Consider the following 17,640-nt stretch of genomic DNA (forward strand, 5'->3'; position numbering starts at 1 on the left):
AATTTGTCCAAGTCCAATTAACATACCTATCTCCATCTCCACAAGGCTTCAACGGAGGTATGCATACCAGAAAAGGTTAAATGCTGCTATACTGCTGAGGGGCATAGGAATGGCTTTTTGACCAGTTTTGGCAATTATGCAAGCAGAACATTTGGACCCATGCAGTGCCAGGGTTGGGTCAGCTTTGTGGCATTTTGCCTCTTATTTACTCAAATCCACTGATGTTTTTCTACACTCCTTATTATATTTTCTTTCTCGTACAAATAGCTCTTATTGAGCTATTTGGAGTAAAGATAACCTCATGTTTTCTTTTCACTTAATTATCTTCTATTACTAATCTTGTCTCTCTCATATTCCTTCTGAATCCATAATAAAAAGTGGTTGCAGATTACATTACAGTATGTAAGTAGACTCAAAGTAGGTTCCAAATAGTACTTATTTGGCTTTTTACTATGGGTCATATCTTTGGGGATGCCATTATATGGGTAAATGTTTTTTGTTGCCATAGCACCATGATATGGCTAGAGCTAGACCATATCAATGTCTGAAATTGTGAGCTCAACAATGACCGTCCACCTTTTGAACACCTCAATGTACATTTTTCATAGTAATATTTGTAGTAAGTACTGAAGCAGCATATCAAGAGCCCTGCAACGGGAGCGCACTCCCGCGGGACCTGCAGGACCCGTCGCCGTATAGGCTATTGCGGCGCGGGCGATATTTTAATCACCGCGGTCGGGGACATGCGGTCAAAATAACATCGGCGGGCGCGAGACGGGTCTGTCTGCAGACCACAGATTAGGGGGCGGATTGTGGGGGGGATGCTATTGGATAGTATGAGAATGAATCAATCCGCCCCCTGGAATCTCAATCCACCCCCTATGACGTTGCACGGACGAGTCCAGCTGGACTTAGAAGAAAAAGTGGTCCCCAGGCCGGTTTTTGGGGCCTGGGGCCGGCCCTGGGGGTCCGCGGGGGTCCCTGGTGGTGGTCCCCGGGCAGCGGTGCTCGGAGGCCGCCAGGGACCTCCGGGGACCCCCGCTGGTGGTCCCCGGTGGTCCCTGGAGGTCGCCAGGCCCGGTTTTCGGGGCCTGGCGTCGGCCCTGGGGGTCCGCGGGGGTCCGCGATGGCACCATCGTGTGCGGGGCGGCGAGCCGGTTCCAACGGTACCAGGCTCGAGCGCGAGGCCCAAAGGGCGGTAGAATAGGAGCCTAAAGCGTTTGGCGAGCTTGGGTATCCGCTATGGATTTTTTTTTTTCGGGCTCCAGGGGGTCCGTGGGTGGTCCCTCGGCCGAGGCCGAGGCCCCCAGGTCGGCCTCGAGCAGTGAGGGGCCGGCCCCTGGGCCCTGGAGCTCCGAGCTCCAGGCTCCCAGGCTCTCTCCCCCCTTCCTTCCTTTGTAAAACTCTCCTGAGCAAAGTGGGAACTTCCTCCATCACGGAGGTATAGAGGCCGGCTCTGGGTGGAAAGTGGCCGAGGAGGGAGCCCCGAGTCGGGCTAGAGGGTGTGGAGAGTCGGCCCTGGTGCTCTGGAGGTACCAGAGCCTGGGCAAATCTCCCCTGCCCCTGTCCTTTGAAAAATCCTCCCGCACAAAGTGAGCACACCCTCCATCATGGAGGTGAAGAGGGTGGTGCTGGGTGGAAAGTGGCCCAGATGGGTGTCTTAACTCGGGTTTGGGGTGGGGAGGGTGGTCCCTGGTTCTCTTGGGGGTCCGGGGACCCCCTGGGCTCATTTCCGCCCCGTCCGTGCAACGTCATAGGGGGTGGATTGAGATTCCAGGGGGCGGATTGATTCAGGGGGCGGATTGATTCATTCTCATACTATCCAATAGCATCCCCCCCACAATCCGCCCCCTAATCTTTGGTCTGCAGACAGACCCACTTGGCGGGCGCCGCAAAATCCCGCACTCTCCCGCAATAAGCTTATAGAGGGTAGAGTGGGGGAAAAGGCCCCCCTGGGGTAATAAGCCCCCCAGCTGTATTTGACTACAGAACTACAAGGTGGCAAAAATGTTGATTTCAGCACATTCCTGGCATCCTTAGCTCTTCATGGATACCAAATTTCATTGTCTCACCTTAATCCAGGTCATAACTTTCTCAATCAAACACATTTAAGATAAACTGATCTAATTCTTTGTCACTGTGAAAATGTTCCAAACTCGGTGTAAATAAGTTGAACCTCTTCACTTATTTTTTGTATATCATTAGGAAGGCCTTATGATAAATTATCAACTTAAAAAAATAAAAAATAAAAAAGGTTTAAGATTTAAGATGACACTCTTTGCAATGACAGCGTTGGGGTAATAGGCCCCCCCCCCTCGTGTGGGGTAAGAAGCCCCCGGAGGCTTTTTGCCCCATGGAGAGAATAACTGCTTATTTTTGGCAGAATCGTTCAGTTAATGATACAAACGTGAAAATTGGCATTAGCAGTTTCCATGGGTCACTTTGAAATGGACACTTTCAAGATGACAGACATTTTTCAAGATGGCTGACACCTAATTGGAGCAGTTATGTGATATAAAGGGTTATTTTACCCAGGGGGCAAACCAGCCTTTTTTTGGGAAACCTGCATTTGCCCCGACATAAAAAGTTGTCCACCAGAAATATTATCTATGACCCAGTAGGATCACAACCTATATGGACAACCCGGTCAATTTGTACAACAAAGTCCAATACGGCCGCCTCAATATTAGCCCCTATTAGTTTTAATGGGGGGTGAATAGGGCAAAATTTTAAACTGAGGGATATTTCCACGAAACTTCACAGGTTGATCAATGGTATACATATGAACATTTTTTGTATTGCAAGTTTCCATGAAATCCAATATGGCCGCCACAATATGGCCGCCATAATGTAAGGACCCAGAAAATAGGTTTTGCCTCTAACTTCTGAACCAGATGAGCTAGAAACGCAAACTTGGTGTCTATTTCATGGTGTCTGACCATGGGAGACTCAATGGAATAGCTAATTTTATTATTGGGTGTGTCTGGACCTTTATTGTGCATATTTGCAAGATGGTGGATTCCCAAAATAGAGCTTTAACATAATTTCTACCATGATTGTTGACTGCTTTTGCAAATACAAGCAATATGAATCCATTTGCTAAGATTTATGGCACAGAAGGGACTTATACCTGTATTATTCTTGAGTTTGCATGTTGTCAAAATGGCTGTAAACGAGATATTATATTTCCTGTCCGATTCTACTGTATGTAGTTGTAGCAATGACTTCAGATAAAATCAGAGACCAAAACAATGTATCTTAGAACATTTTTTTTTATTAAAAAAAATATAAAAAAAGAGAGAGATTATCTCAATGAAATGAATGCAACTGCCTTTTTGGGTCTTTCACACATAGACATGCACATGCTTTCCAACAACTTCAGCTTCAGGGAAATTATAATGAACACATGATTAAAACAGGCTGCATTATAATGCAAATAATTGCTAGTCACTATCACTGTCATGTGTACCTATCCTGCTGCATCTTGTCTCCAGTCCTTGGCAACGACACCCCAAGTAGCATGCAATTCCCTTCTTCGCACATGAACAGTTTTTCTGGCAGCCTTTGATACAGCTACATGATATTGCCTTGTCCATTGATATAGGCCAGGCTGGCTCTGTAGATGGACAGGGGACTGCCTTCCCATGGCGGCAGCATGATATAGGCATCTATATCATGCTGCCACCCACCTCCTAGACCTTCCAGAGCTGTGGGTGAGAACAGAGCAGGATGCATATCTTCCTATCCATCACATGGTCTCAGCCCTTGGACTCGCACAGTGTCGTGCCCTGCCCTTTATTCACAGCCTGAGTGGCAGAGATACCACCAGCTATCCCTTTTTCACTGGAAAGAAGGCATGGTTCAAGACCAGCATGGGTCTAGATCTCCCTGCACTTCAGGAGTTTGGTGAAAATTCCTCTTATTCCCTCTCAGAGGATGTCAAGAATCAGGCTAGAGACCTCACAATAGCTGTATATGCATCAAAAGCTGACCATTCGGAGGACTTTGACCTGGCAAAGCTGAGAGTGTACAAGTTCCTAAATAACCGATCAACCCTGTTGAAGCTGCTGCCACCTACAGAAAATGCCTTTGGCCTGCACCTGAAAAGAGCTGCTCTTGCAGCCATAATAGATAAAACTGCACACATCGCGAAGCCAGACATCCCTTGCTTCACTGATGGTCTCATGGATGGTCTCTCAGTGATGGGAAGGCAGTCCCCTGTACATCTACAGAGCCAGCCTGGCCTATATCAATGGACAAGGCAATATCATGTAGCTGTATCAAAGGCTGCCAGAAAAACTGTTCATGTGCCATCCATCCATCCATCTTCAACCGCTTATCCGGAATCGGGTCGCGGGGGTAACAGTTCCAACTGAGACTTCCAGATTTCCTTATCCTGCGCAACTTCCTCCACTCCCTCTGGGAGTATACCGAGGCGTTCCCAGTCCAGTCTGGATATATAATCCTTCCATCTGGTCTTAGGTCTGCCACGGGGTCTCCTCCCAGTGGGACGTGCATCGAGGACCTTCCTAGGAAGGCGCTCGGGGGGCATCCGTACTAGATGCCCGAACCACCTAAGCTGACTCCTTTCCAAGTGAAGGAGCACCGGTTCTACTCTAAGTCTCTCTCGGGTGATTGAACTTCATGTGCGAAGAAGGGAATTGCATGCTACTTGGGGTGTCGTTGCCAAGGACTGGAGACAAGATGCAGCAGGATAGGTACACATGACAGTGATAGTGACTAGCAATTATTTGCATTATAATGCAGCCTGTTTTAATCATGTGTTCATTATACTTTCCCTGAAGCTGAAGTTGTTGGAAAGCATGTGCATGTCTATGTATGAAAGACCCAAAAAGGCAGTTGCATTCATTTCATTGAGATAATCTCTCTCTTTTTTTTAAATGAAAAAATAATTTCTAAGATACATTGTTTTGGTCTCTGATTTTATCTGAAGTCTTTGCTACAACTACATACAGTAGAATCGGACAGTAAATATAATATCTCGTTTACAGCCATTTTGACAACATGCAAACTCAAGAATAATACAGGTATAAGTCCCTTCTGTGCCATAAATCTTAGCAAATGGATTCATATTGCTTGTATTTGCAAAAGCAGTCAACAATAATGGTAGAAATTATGTTAAAGCTCTATTTTGGGAGTCCACCATCTTGCAAATATGCACAATAAAGGTCCAGACACACCCAATAATAAAATTAGCTATTCCATTGAGTCTCCCATGGTCAGACACCATGAAATAGACACCAAGTTTGCGTTTCTAGCTCATCTGGTTCAGAAGTTAGAGGCAAAACCTATTTTCTGGGTCCTTACATTATGGCGGCCATATTGTGGCGGCCATATTGGATTTCATGGAAACTTGCAATACAAAAAAATGTTCATATGTATACCATTGATCAACCTGTGAAGTTTCGTGGAAATATCCCTCAGTTTAACATTTTGCCCTATTCACCCCCCATTAAAACTAATAGGGGCTAATATTGAGGCGGCCATATTGGACTTTGTTGTACAAATTGACCGGGTTGTCCATATAGGTTGTGATCCTACTGGGTCATAGATAATATTTCTGGTGGACAACTTTTTATGTCAGGGCAAATGCAGCACACCTTCCTTTGCCCCCTGGGTATTTTGGTGATACAAGCCTGAACATTGGCATGAGTAGTCTCTGTGGGTCACTTGGCAATTAGCCTCGGAAACCCAGACTTACTTGGCAATTAGCCACCCACAGTTACTTGAAATTTCAATATGGCAGCCATTTTTCAAGATGGCCACCACCTTAGTGGAGCAGGGACCCCCTACCACCTCGTAGGGTGGGGGGGTCGGGGCTACCACATATTTTTTATTTTAAACATGTACAAGTTACAGCGAGCAGGGTGGGCCGTACCACTAACATTTCTAAACATACTACTTATTAACTGAGAACCAATGTCAATAATATCAACAATCTGTCAATTGCATAGTAATCATGTATTCAAGCTATTCAAAATGGATAGAATCATGATTTATTTTTTAACATAAATGTGAAAAATGGAAAAAAAAACATTTTTTGAAATCTTTTTTTTTTTTTTTTTTTTTTTTTACCAATAATTTCGCGGACCCCCTGCAGTACCTCCGCGGACCCCCTAGGGGTCGCGGACCCCCTGTTGAAGACCCCTGAACTATTATATCACATAACTGCTCCACTAAGGTGTCAGCCATCTTGAAAAATGGCCACCATCTTGAAAATTCAAATTCCTCTGACAATTATCTTGTCAAGTGACCCATGGAAAATGCTCATGGCAATTTTCATGATTGTAGCACTTATTCTGCTCCAGGACATAGAAGGGGGCCTATTACCCCATAGAGGGGGGCCTATTACCCCAGTAGTGGGGCAATAGGCCCTTTTTACATGTTTTTCTTTTTGTACTATAAAATCAAATGTATCTAATTTTTCAACATGATGCCCATATAGGTGTATTGGGTAAAGCATTGTTAACATGTACATACTGAATTAATATCAAAATGTATTTTAATTGGTCATAAAATAGACATTTTCCTTAGGGGGGGCCTTTTACCCCACCTTACTCCTATCTATACTTTAGCAAGATGTGAATATGTAGAGAATGTAATTTCCCCTGCTGAGCGCCTTAGGACAACGCATACGCATGCATGCACCTAGCCTACTACAGCATGGACTTTCTCTTTCTCTCTCTCTCGCTCTAACTCCCCCTCCCTCCCTCTCTCGTCTGTTAACTGGGAAGATATTTGCGGCGGCATTGTCACTCACTATTTAGCCTAAATAACAACTATTTATATAGTCCCATCGCCTATGTCCCATCGCAATATAAACACTTTACCTCTGTTAACAACCTCACAAAAATGCTCCTCTCTCGCGCACATTAGTCCTTTTGGTTTTGGATCTCAATGGATAAGACAAATTACAAACGTCAACGTGCCAGCAAGTCAAGATGTGAATAGAGAACGCAATTCCCCCTGCTGAGTGAGGACAACGCACCCACATTGATACAGTACGTGGACTGGAGTCTCTCTTTCTCTCCGCCAAGTTCTCTCTCTCTCTCGCCTCTCGCTCTCTCACTCTGTGGCCGTGCCGTGGCTCCGTGACCCGTCGCTCGCCCTCTCCCTCTCTCTCTCTTTCTCTCATTTGTTCTCACGCCACCGTCAGTCCGTCACAAATATGCTCCTCGGCTCGCATCGCTTTGTTTGGTAATGGTTTTGGATCTCATTTCAATGTGCCTTCTTGGGAGGGAGGCTGTTGGACGTGCTGCGGTACTGTGCGCCGCGGGAGTCCGCGGGTCTAAATTCACATCATTTGTTTGTCGGGTGGGAGCGGCGGACAGGAATTGTCTGCGGGCGGTCAAAAATGAAATCATTGCGGGGGGCGGGCGGGAGTGGTCAGAAATGATGCGGGAGCGGGCGGGAGCGGGATCAAAAAATCAGTCCCGCGCAGACCTCTATATCACATGACAATGATTATAGACAATACACACTAACAAGACAAGGAGAGCTACAGTGAGCAGGCTAACCCTCATTCTTGGGTCATTTGATAAGCTATAGTTTAATAAACTAGAAGTCCGTGGCCCTCACATCTAGAGTTCGGGCCGCTACGTGGCCCTCACGCCTACGTCACACCGCCATATGTCTGAGTCATAGTGTTCCTTAGTGTTTGTCAGAGTAACATGTTGTACTCGTCAGTCTGTGTCCCTTTGTGCCCATATATGGAGATGTCAGTAATGTCTACCTGTGTGCTGTGTCCTGAGTGTCTCTCCATGAACACAATTGGCCTGTGGAGCCGGGCAGGGAGGGTGAAAATTGTCACTGTGCGTAATCCTGTGGGCCTGCAGTTATATTCACATTTCTAGTGACCCTATATGGGCATGAGTAAAAGTGCTTTTAACAATTTATTTTATTTTTATTTATTCTTTAGTATAACTTTAAACTAAATAGAATGTCCCGAAAAAATCACCCAAAATGGAGTACCATAAGGAAAGATCTATGTGAAGTGAGCGGTGCCTTTGGTGCCCACTCGTCCAGGTGCCCACGTGTCCCTAGTGCCCAGTTATCACCACCCCTAGGTACCCACATGTCCCTGTGTGTGTGTGTGTGTGTGTGTGTGTGTGTGTGTGTGTGTGTGTGTGTGTGTGTGTGTGTGTGTGTGTGTGTGTGTGTGTGTGTGTGTGTGCGCGCTGCTCAGCAGCACCACTTTGTCGCCCAGCAATATTGCAGCTGTTGAGTCTGTCCGCATACATACTGTACAGCCGGACATACGGTACATACCCTGTGTAGTGTGTACACACTCGGTAAAAGTGGTGGAGCGGCAGGCATCGTTAAAACATATACAAGTTAACGGAAATTGATCAGGCTTAATTAATATCAATAGTTAATATCAAAGTGGTGGCCCCCTGGGTTGAAGGGGTCTAATCCATCTTCTTACCAGATGATTTAGAGAAAAAAAAAACAACATCCCCTCTCAGGCTTTCCTCGCTGCTGTTGCTGTCTGTACCTGTCTCCTCCTCGTTAGTGTTTAACATAACAATAGACAGCAGTTACTTCGCTGCGCGGCTCCCGTTGTCTTTTGCCTGTCTCTCAACAAAGACCTCATCAGGAAGCTTGTGTAAATAACAGATGAATAAACAGTACTTTGCATAAACTACGCCATCAGACACAATATAAACACAGAGTGCTCTGGTAAGTATGCCTTGTACCGTAGCCAAGCTGACACTGTTTGCTGCTGCGGTTCAAAAAGCTCTCCAAAAATCACTTCTTCTCAACAGCAAACGTGTGTCTAATATGCTCGCAAGTGTCTGTTGAAAAGGATCAACATCAGACAAAAGTATTATGTCACACTGAGAAAAACAACATGACAACCGCAACAGTATGCAGGAGGACGCAGAACACAAAATCTTAACTAAAGGGATATTTCATTTAAAAAAAAAATGGTCATTTTATTGTCTAATCAAGCTTTTATGAACGCCCTGAACAGATTTTAATTTGCTTGATTCAATATTTAGATATTTGATGTAAATGTTATCAGGCCTTCCTCCTGCAGGATGCCTCCCCATACACACCCATTGTAACTTCAAACTCCATTTTAACCATATTTTATTGTATTATTTATTTTCAATTTCCCCAAAGAATTATTACAAATAAATGAAAAAGGTTATCAAAAAAGCACGGCCTGCTCACGTATTAGGAGAGCATTATGAGTCACCAGAAAATATAATGGGTTTATCATGGTTAAAATGGGATGTTTGGGACAACATACAGTATAGCTGTAAGCAACTATATGTTGCCATGTAATGAACTAAGCTGCGTTGTCGCAGGTGACACGTACTCATCTAAATGACATGGTGAAAATAACAAGCGCAGAAACTGGTGTTGACACAGGCTGGTTAAAGATGTCAGGTGTCTGGAAGCAGCAAATGGAAAATGAGTGACATACGACATGTAAGCTAAAAAGATTATATATTTATATTGAATGTCACATTTCCTTATGAATATATAAGAAACCAGAAAAGCAGTTCCTGCAGAAACTGTGTGGGCTCGCTGAAGACATGCACAGTATATATTATGTACAGTGGAAAGTTTACACATCCCTTCTCAGACCGTCTTTCAATTCAGCTCAAACCCAAGCAGTAATAAAAATGTTAAGACGGAATTCATTTCCCAGAGCAATCCCTGGGAAACTGTTTTTTCAAAAATCTCAAAAAGTATAAGCAATAATATCTGTGTAAAGCTGAACAAGTTGAAGTTTGAACTAAATTTCCATCTCAAAGAATGTGGAAGTCGTGGGATGCCAAAAAAAAGTGTCGCAGTTGTTAAAAAGTGAAACATTTTGTGATTGATTTTGTCTGTCCCTTGCATATCAAGAACCGTCCAACAAACTTCAAATTTTCTCTTGATTATTAATGTAGACAAAAGTCTAGACAGGAATGGTCTTGAAAAGCCCATTGTCCCCTTGTGCCTTATTATTTCATTTTTTTTCCATAATTACATTTCCGCTTTCTTCTTTTATTTATATGCTGCTTTCATCTTCAGAGACCATTTTTATTTGATTGCACAGTTATTTCCAATCTCTTTATTGTTCAAATTGTAGCAGAGACAGGGGAGAGAACGAGCACAGAGAAACTGCAGCGCTCCTATTTGGTTGGAATCAGTCCTGAATCCTTTGCCTTTTGGCATCCGTGTCGCGAGCAAAACACAGCAGACAACATTGTTTTGCTTTTTTGCTGAAGCACAGGGCACCATGCCTAGGGGGGGCACCAAACGGTGGGGAAACATGTCCGCGAAAGCGTCTATCCCGGGGGGCACCGAAACGGGTCGTAGCACCGGGCAGTCGGGCACCATGAAGGGTTAGTCCGCCCCTGGCCGTGCTCACCTGCATTCATGCCCAGTTTTCTTACATCCCGCCTCCACCCCAATCTCTTCCTCATGCATTCAACAAATCACTTTTTCCTCCTCTCCTATGCATGTGTGGCATAGTGGTATAATTTAAACTAGATTGCCAGACAACGCCACCGGTGGAATTGCGCCACCGTAAATATTTATATATAGAATCACTCCATTTAAACACCTTGATGTATAAAGAAGCACACAAGTTTGTTTTACATAGGCAGGCAGAAACACGTTTTTAACAAAAGTACAAAATAAGCTTTTATTAATTACATAGTTATTTCATTAATCTCAATTCTTCTTGGTTGAACAATACAATAGGGCAGTGTCATCAATGGTGAGTCTATAATAAAGTACTGAGCATCTAGGGGGGCCAGTGCTGGGGGAGTGAAAGAGGGGCATGGTGACCCACCCATGGCAGTGGCACGTCCAGCAATCACAGCAAACCAAAATCATCATAACACATCAAAAGGGGTTACCACTACCAGGGGGGGGGCAGCCATCACCTGCCCCAAAGAGTTGCCCCAGCACCTGGCCTGCAATAGAAATGACAGTTTTAAGAGACTTTCAGTGAAATACACACTTTATAATGAGATAAATCTCAAAGCTTCAAGTACTGGATAAAATGACTTTGTAGTTATGCAACCATGAGTGCCGTGTCGTCGCAGGCAATGCATGAATAGAGTTGTGTGTTGATCAAGTAGTAGAACCACGGAAACAAAACAGCAGTTGCCACCGGCCCCTGTTTGCCTGAGCAGCACACAGTGTTGTACTATCCACAGCAGCAGACACCGAGTTAGTAGGCCTAATACTGGTGTGCGTGGCGATTTAGCGCTGCGCGCCAGAGCAGGAGCTCCAGAAGGAGTCGTTTGTAGCCATAAGCTTCACACAAATGTAGCTGAAACCCTAAAGGCCAGCATGAGCTGGGGACACCTGTAGTGCTGTGCATGCTGCACACACACACACCGTGAAGGCGCAGCGCCCTCCAACTCAGAGACAACAGCTAACTCGCAGCTGAAAGCAATGCTGCCTAAATACTGCCGTCAATTAGCTGGGTGGGAGGGTGGGAGGAGGATGGGCTGTGGGAACCAACGCCCATACTGCTACACATGCATCCTTTCCACAGGTTCCTAGCGATGGGATCGCTGAGCGATCACGGACCCCAAAGCCAAATTCTGCAAATTCCACGATACATGCGTTATCATATCCTTGGGACGGGACTGTTATCAATATTGTCATGCCTTAGCCAAGGCTCAGTAGTCAGACTACCAACTACCAGGAGCTGGGTAGACCCAATATCAGCCTTAACTCATTCTGTGCCAAATGCCAAAATGGCTCCAAGGTAGCTGTGCCACGGTTTTGTATGTTTTTCTTTATTGCACAATCAAAAAAAATGCTTTTTTTTTTATAATTTTTTCCCCCACAGAAACAGACACAGTTGTTGTGATTCAGTGGCAAAACGAATTTTGTCAATCAGACAAATGGTTCCAGAGATAGAGCTGTTTGAATGAAAAAAAGTGTCCATCCACTAGAATGAACACACATTTTCTCAATCAGCTAAACGAGGGAGCCAACACACAAACAGAGAAAAGCATCTCTCTGATCCCAGGTCATTTTGACATCTTAAAAAAAAAGAAAAAAAAAAAGTGATTTTTTTTTTTTTTTTTATACAAAAAACTCAAAAGACGTCAAAGACGTCATTGGCACTGAACGCCTTTGCAAAAAAAACGTCATGAGACGTCATTGGCACAGAATCAGCCTTGGTCTTGTCATTGCAATGCGCATGCGCCAACACACGAGGGGAAAAAAAGAAGTCACGCTGGGATTCGAGACTACAGGGTTGGGAATTCTAGCCATGCGTTCTTACTGAGGACGCTACTGAGATGGATGCATCGCGCTGACATTTTTTTTTAGCATTAGGTTTAGCCATAGTTTTACTGAGGTTAAGGTTAGGGTTAGGTTTAGGGTTAGGGTTAGGATTAGGTTTAGGGTTAGGCATAGTATCTTTCACAGCCACGTCGTGTTCCGTTACCGAGTGATGTGTAAAACCATGCAAAAAAAAAAATTCTGCCAGCTGCCTGGTTAGCTCAGTCGGTAGCGACGGGGACTGGTAATCCGACGGCCCGGGTTCTCACTGAGGGAGCGACCAGTATTGTTCCTGTGAACGTGCTTTGGCACATGCGCATTGCAATGACAAGTCTATGGGCGATAACGGAGCTACCAGCTCCTGGTAGCTGGTAGTTCGACTACTGAGCCTTGGCCAAGGCATGACAGGGGTGATAACAGACCCATCCCAAGGGAGGATAACACGGAAATCGGCTGAATTCCTCAGGGTTTGTTCCCCGAACGCCTCTGCTCCCCACCCTCGCCCTCCTCCTTACCACCTCCATTGGGCCCCTCATCCCACTGCTCGTCCCTCCCCTCGACCACTAACTGTGCGTTGCTTTTCCAACAATAAACCCTGGGTCACCGGACAACTAAAGGGTCTTCTCAATGAAAAAAAAGAGAGCCTTTAAGGCTGGTGACAGGGTGGAATTGAAGCGGGTGCAGGTGGAGCTGGAGCTGAAGAAGAGGATCGGTGAGGCACAAGACACCTATAGGAGGAAGGTAGAGGACAGTCTGGCACAGAATAATGTGCGAGAGGTGTGGAAAGGTCTGAAGACCATGTCTGGCCACAAGCAATCCACTAGTAGATCAGTGGAGGGTGACCTGGCCAAAGCCAATGAATTCAACCTGTTCTCTTAAGCCCCAGGGGGGTCCAGGGGAGAAATCCGCCTAAAATGTATGCCCAAATTGGAACAGTTGTGGACACAAAACTACAATGATTGTGGCTACTCTTGACCCACCAAATGTCAGCTAACCCCTGAAAATTCACAAATGCAGGGTAAAACATCACATTTCTCTAACCAAATTGTCCTGCTGTGATCATTTACCTAGGAAAAGATGATTGCAAAAGACCTCCGCCTATGGAAATCTTGCCTTCTGAATAGTGAATGAGCTTCTAGACCTCATTGAAAACATATATAGTGAATAGAGAAATTGTTCACCAAGGTGTCATCAATTGATAGGCAAAAATGTATGAATATATTCCAAACTATGTAAACTCTACAGATGTTTTAGTGAGAGTAGTGCTGTAATATTAGTAATGTTAAAGTATAGGGTGAAAAATGATAAAAACGAGTAACAATAAGTAGTAATAATACTGTAATATGAGTAATGAATAGGTGAAAAGTACAATGCCAGCTGATTACTATGCTGTAGGACCACTGTAACCATAATCAACAAAGAAATTGTAGTTTGATTTGGTTTCTATTGATCTATTGACATTTATTGACAGCTGTTCAGAGGTCAACACCCTTTGCCCCCGCCGGCGGGGGCAATGGGGTTCAAGAGGTTAACAGGTTTGACAACATAGGCCCCCAGGAAAGCCCCATTTTGAAATCTTCCCCCCCTCTGCTTCCCCCCTCTTCTCCCCCTCCCCCACCATCATCCCCCCTTCAAGCAGGACTGACTGTGACCTCGGATCAGGTGGAGAGGGAACTGAGGAGGCTGCACCAGGGCAAGTTGGCAGGGCCGGATGGCATTAGTCCGAGGTAGTGATGGGCAATCCCGTTCATTTCAGTGAACGGATCATTTCGTTCACGTTCACGGTAATGATCCGTTCAAAAGATTCGTTCAAATGATTCGTTCATAGCGCGATCGTCCCGTGAAAACACAATCGCGGGAGCGTTTTTATTAGTTGCGAGTACAGCCCGCCGTCGCGTCCTGTCTGCCGGCCGGGGCTATTAGGGGGAGGGGCGGGGGTGTGAACGAAAGTGTGAACGACCCATTTCAGGGATTTGAACGAATCGTTCACGAGTCATGCTAATGATTCGATTCTTATGAACGAATCACTCATGAACGACACATCACTAGTCCGAGGGTTCTGAGGACATGTGCTGAACAACTGGCACCGGTGCTGGAGCATCTTTTCAACATGTCGTTGAGACTGCGGAGGGTGCCCAAGCGGTGGAAGACATCCTGCATCGTCCCGGTGCCAAAAGGAACGCATCCCAGCACTCTAAATGACTATAGGCCAGTTGTACTGACCTCTCATATCATGAAAACCTTTGAGAGGCTGGTCCTCCAGCACCTGCGACCTCTGGTGAGCGACTCCCTGGACCCTCTGCAGTTTGCCTACAGAGCCAAAGTGGGAGTGGAGGATGACATCATCTACATGCTGCAGAGGGCCTATGCACACATGGAGAACAAGGGGAGCATGGTGAGAATTATGTTCTTTGATTTCTCCAGTGCATTTAATACCATCCAACCCCCCCTGCTTGCTGAGAAGCTGACAACCATGCAGGTAGACCACAACATGGTAGCCTGGATAACAGACTACCTAACCCAGAGGCCACAGTGTGTCCGGCTACAAGGCTGCCAGTCTGATGTACTGATGGGAAGCACTGGAGTACCCCAGGGAACAGTGCTGTCACCCTTCCTGTTCACCATCTATAACTCTGACTTTTGCTTCAAATCTAGAACATGCCATCTTCAGAAGTTCTCAGATGACTCCTCCATCGTTGGATGTATCACTGACGACAAGGAGTACAGAGGTGTGGTGATGGACTTCGTCAGATGTGCTGAGCAGAATCACCTACTGCTGAACATTAGGAAGACAAAAGAGCTGGTGATAGATGCAAGACGGAGCAACAAGAGGACCCCAGTGCCCATCACCATCCAGGGGGAAGAGGTGGAGATAGTGGACTCTTATAAGTTTCTAGGCGTCCACCTGAACAAGGAACTGGACTGGAGAGACAATACAGAGGCTGTCTATAAAAAGGGACAGAGCAGACTGTACCTCCTGAGGAGACTCAGGTCCTTCAATGTGTGCAGCAGGCTTCTGTTCATGTTTTACCAGTCTGTGTTAGCCAGCATTCTGCTTTATGCAGTAGTTTGCTGGGGAGGTGGCATCAAGACCTGGGAGCTGAACAAGCTCAACAAAACCATTAAGAAGGCCGGCTCAGTAGTTGGCCTCCAAATGGAAGGGCTGCAGTCAGTAGCAGAGAGGAGGATCAGGGACAAACTAAACGCCATCATGGTTAACCCCTCCCATCCTCTCTATGGTGATCTGCAGGACAGGAAGAGCACCTTCAGTCAGAGGCTCACTTTCCTCCCGAAAATGCACACGGAGCGGTACAGACTCTCTTTCCTGCCCACTGCCATTAAACTGCATAACTTACACGTTTAAGAACTTTCTCCCTCGTGCATAGTCATGGGCTGACTTGGTTGTGTGTGATTGGTGTCCATTAATGTTTGTTTGTGTCCTTTTGTCCAGTTGTTTATTTGTTTTGTGTCACACTATGCTGCTGTAACGCCTCAATTTCCCCTCGGGGATTAATAAAGTATATCTCATCTCATCTCATCTCATAACTCGCCCCCCTCCACTTCAACCCATCGCCTCCGCCACACAACCCCCCTCCTCCATTTCCTCCCCTCACGCCATGCACCTTCCCTCTGCACTCCATCCATCCGCCCCTTCAACATCCTACACCAGGGGTCTTCAACGTTTTCAGGCCATGGCTGGGGGCGGGGCTGTCTGTCCTCTATTCTATGTATAACTCTATGGGCCCGACCCCGTCTTCCTCACTTCCTCTCCCCCTCAGCCCAACAACCAACTACATTATTTACTACTTACTAGTTTTACTGTGCAGTGTTGTTTTTGTATTGCACTGTATTGTGCATTGTACATGTATTGATAGTCTCATCACCACTTTTTACAGCTTGCTCATAGGACTACAGATGAAAATTAGCTTATATGGCTAACTCTGGCTGATTTAGATTGATGTGAAAGCTGACATGTTGATTAATGTGCTTTGTCCCTGATAAACACATAAATAAATACATAAATAAACAACCCTCATTCCAAGGCATTTCCTGTTTTCATTTCAATAAATACAACCTAATTGATTCTCTGTTTGCTGGTGTGGCCTTTACTGGTGAACATATCGTCGTTGTCGAATGGAAACCTCGTATCTCCAAGTTTCAAATTTGCACATTATTTCGCAAAGTAAAGCCCTTATTCATCATGCAAGGCCGTCGCACAAAAGTAGTGAAAACAGCCGATCTACAAGCACACAACGCCTCGCAGTGCGAGGCGTTGTGTGCTTGTAGATCGGCTGTTTTCACTAGTTTAAATCATTTTTAAAATGATAAATACAAAACAAACGGTTTTGGACTTACAAGGTTTCCAACCGACAACGACGATATCCTACTGTATAACTATAGGAGCAGTGAGCCGCCATTCTACTGCGCTCTGGGAGCAATTAGGGGTTAAGAGTCTTGCTCAGGGACACACACAGGGTGCACACCTATGGATGAGGTGGAGCGACTCTACACTACAGCGGGTCAGGCATGCACCTGGGACCGGCAAATGGGCACGATGCCCAATGACAACGAAGGAGGACGCATGCAACACCTACAGTATGTGGATACACTGCAGTGTGACAGTGGGGCTAACAACACCACAGAACTCCAGACCCTGAATGATGCTGGACAGAACACGTTTATAGGCAGTGGTGGAAAAAGTACTTACTTAAGTACAAGTATCAATACTGCAATGTATAAATACTCTGTTCCAAGTAAATGTCTGGAATTCAAAATGTGCTTAAGTAAAAGTAAAACAAGTATTGGTATCAAAATGTACTTAAAGTACCAAAAGTAAAAGTACTGTACTCATTATGCAGAGCGTCCCATTTCAAGGTTTCAAACGTATGCAAATCCTTTATGATTCCAGCAGCCAGAAATCCCTGGACATAGCACCGAAGGTCATCCACATCCCCAGGTGCGATGCGGCCGCCTCTCTCATGGAAAGGCTTGGTATTACTGAGTCTAATGTGGTGTTCTACTCCCTTGGCAAGGCCCACATCCCATTCGCCAAGTGAGAAGACAGTCAATGGTTTGGGTGCGTCTCTGAGCCATTTGTCACCGTAACAGTATCAGTGACATTCAAATGAGCTATAACGGTGCCAGGTGGAATGGAGACCACTTTCAATGACTCATTGCTTAGCAGCACTGAAAAGTAATTCTTGTTCAGAGGAGAGCAATACTGTAGGTTGGATGAATAGATCTAGATCAGCAGGCTCTTCAGTCAGGAGGATAGCAAATCACTTCTCTCACAGATGTACCAAGGAGATTGAGTCTTGCTCTGAAACTTTGGATTAACTGGCAAACACAAGTTGCAGGATAAATGGAGAC

The sequence above is a fragment of the Nannobrachium achirus genome (genome assembly GCF_963921795.1).
Source record: "Nannobrachium achirus genome assembly, chromosome: 1".
Classification (NCBI taxonomy): domain Eukaryota; kingdom Metazoa; phylum Chordata; class Actinopteri; order Myctophiformes; family Myctophidae; genus Nannobrachium; species Nannobrachium achirus.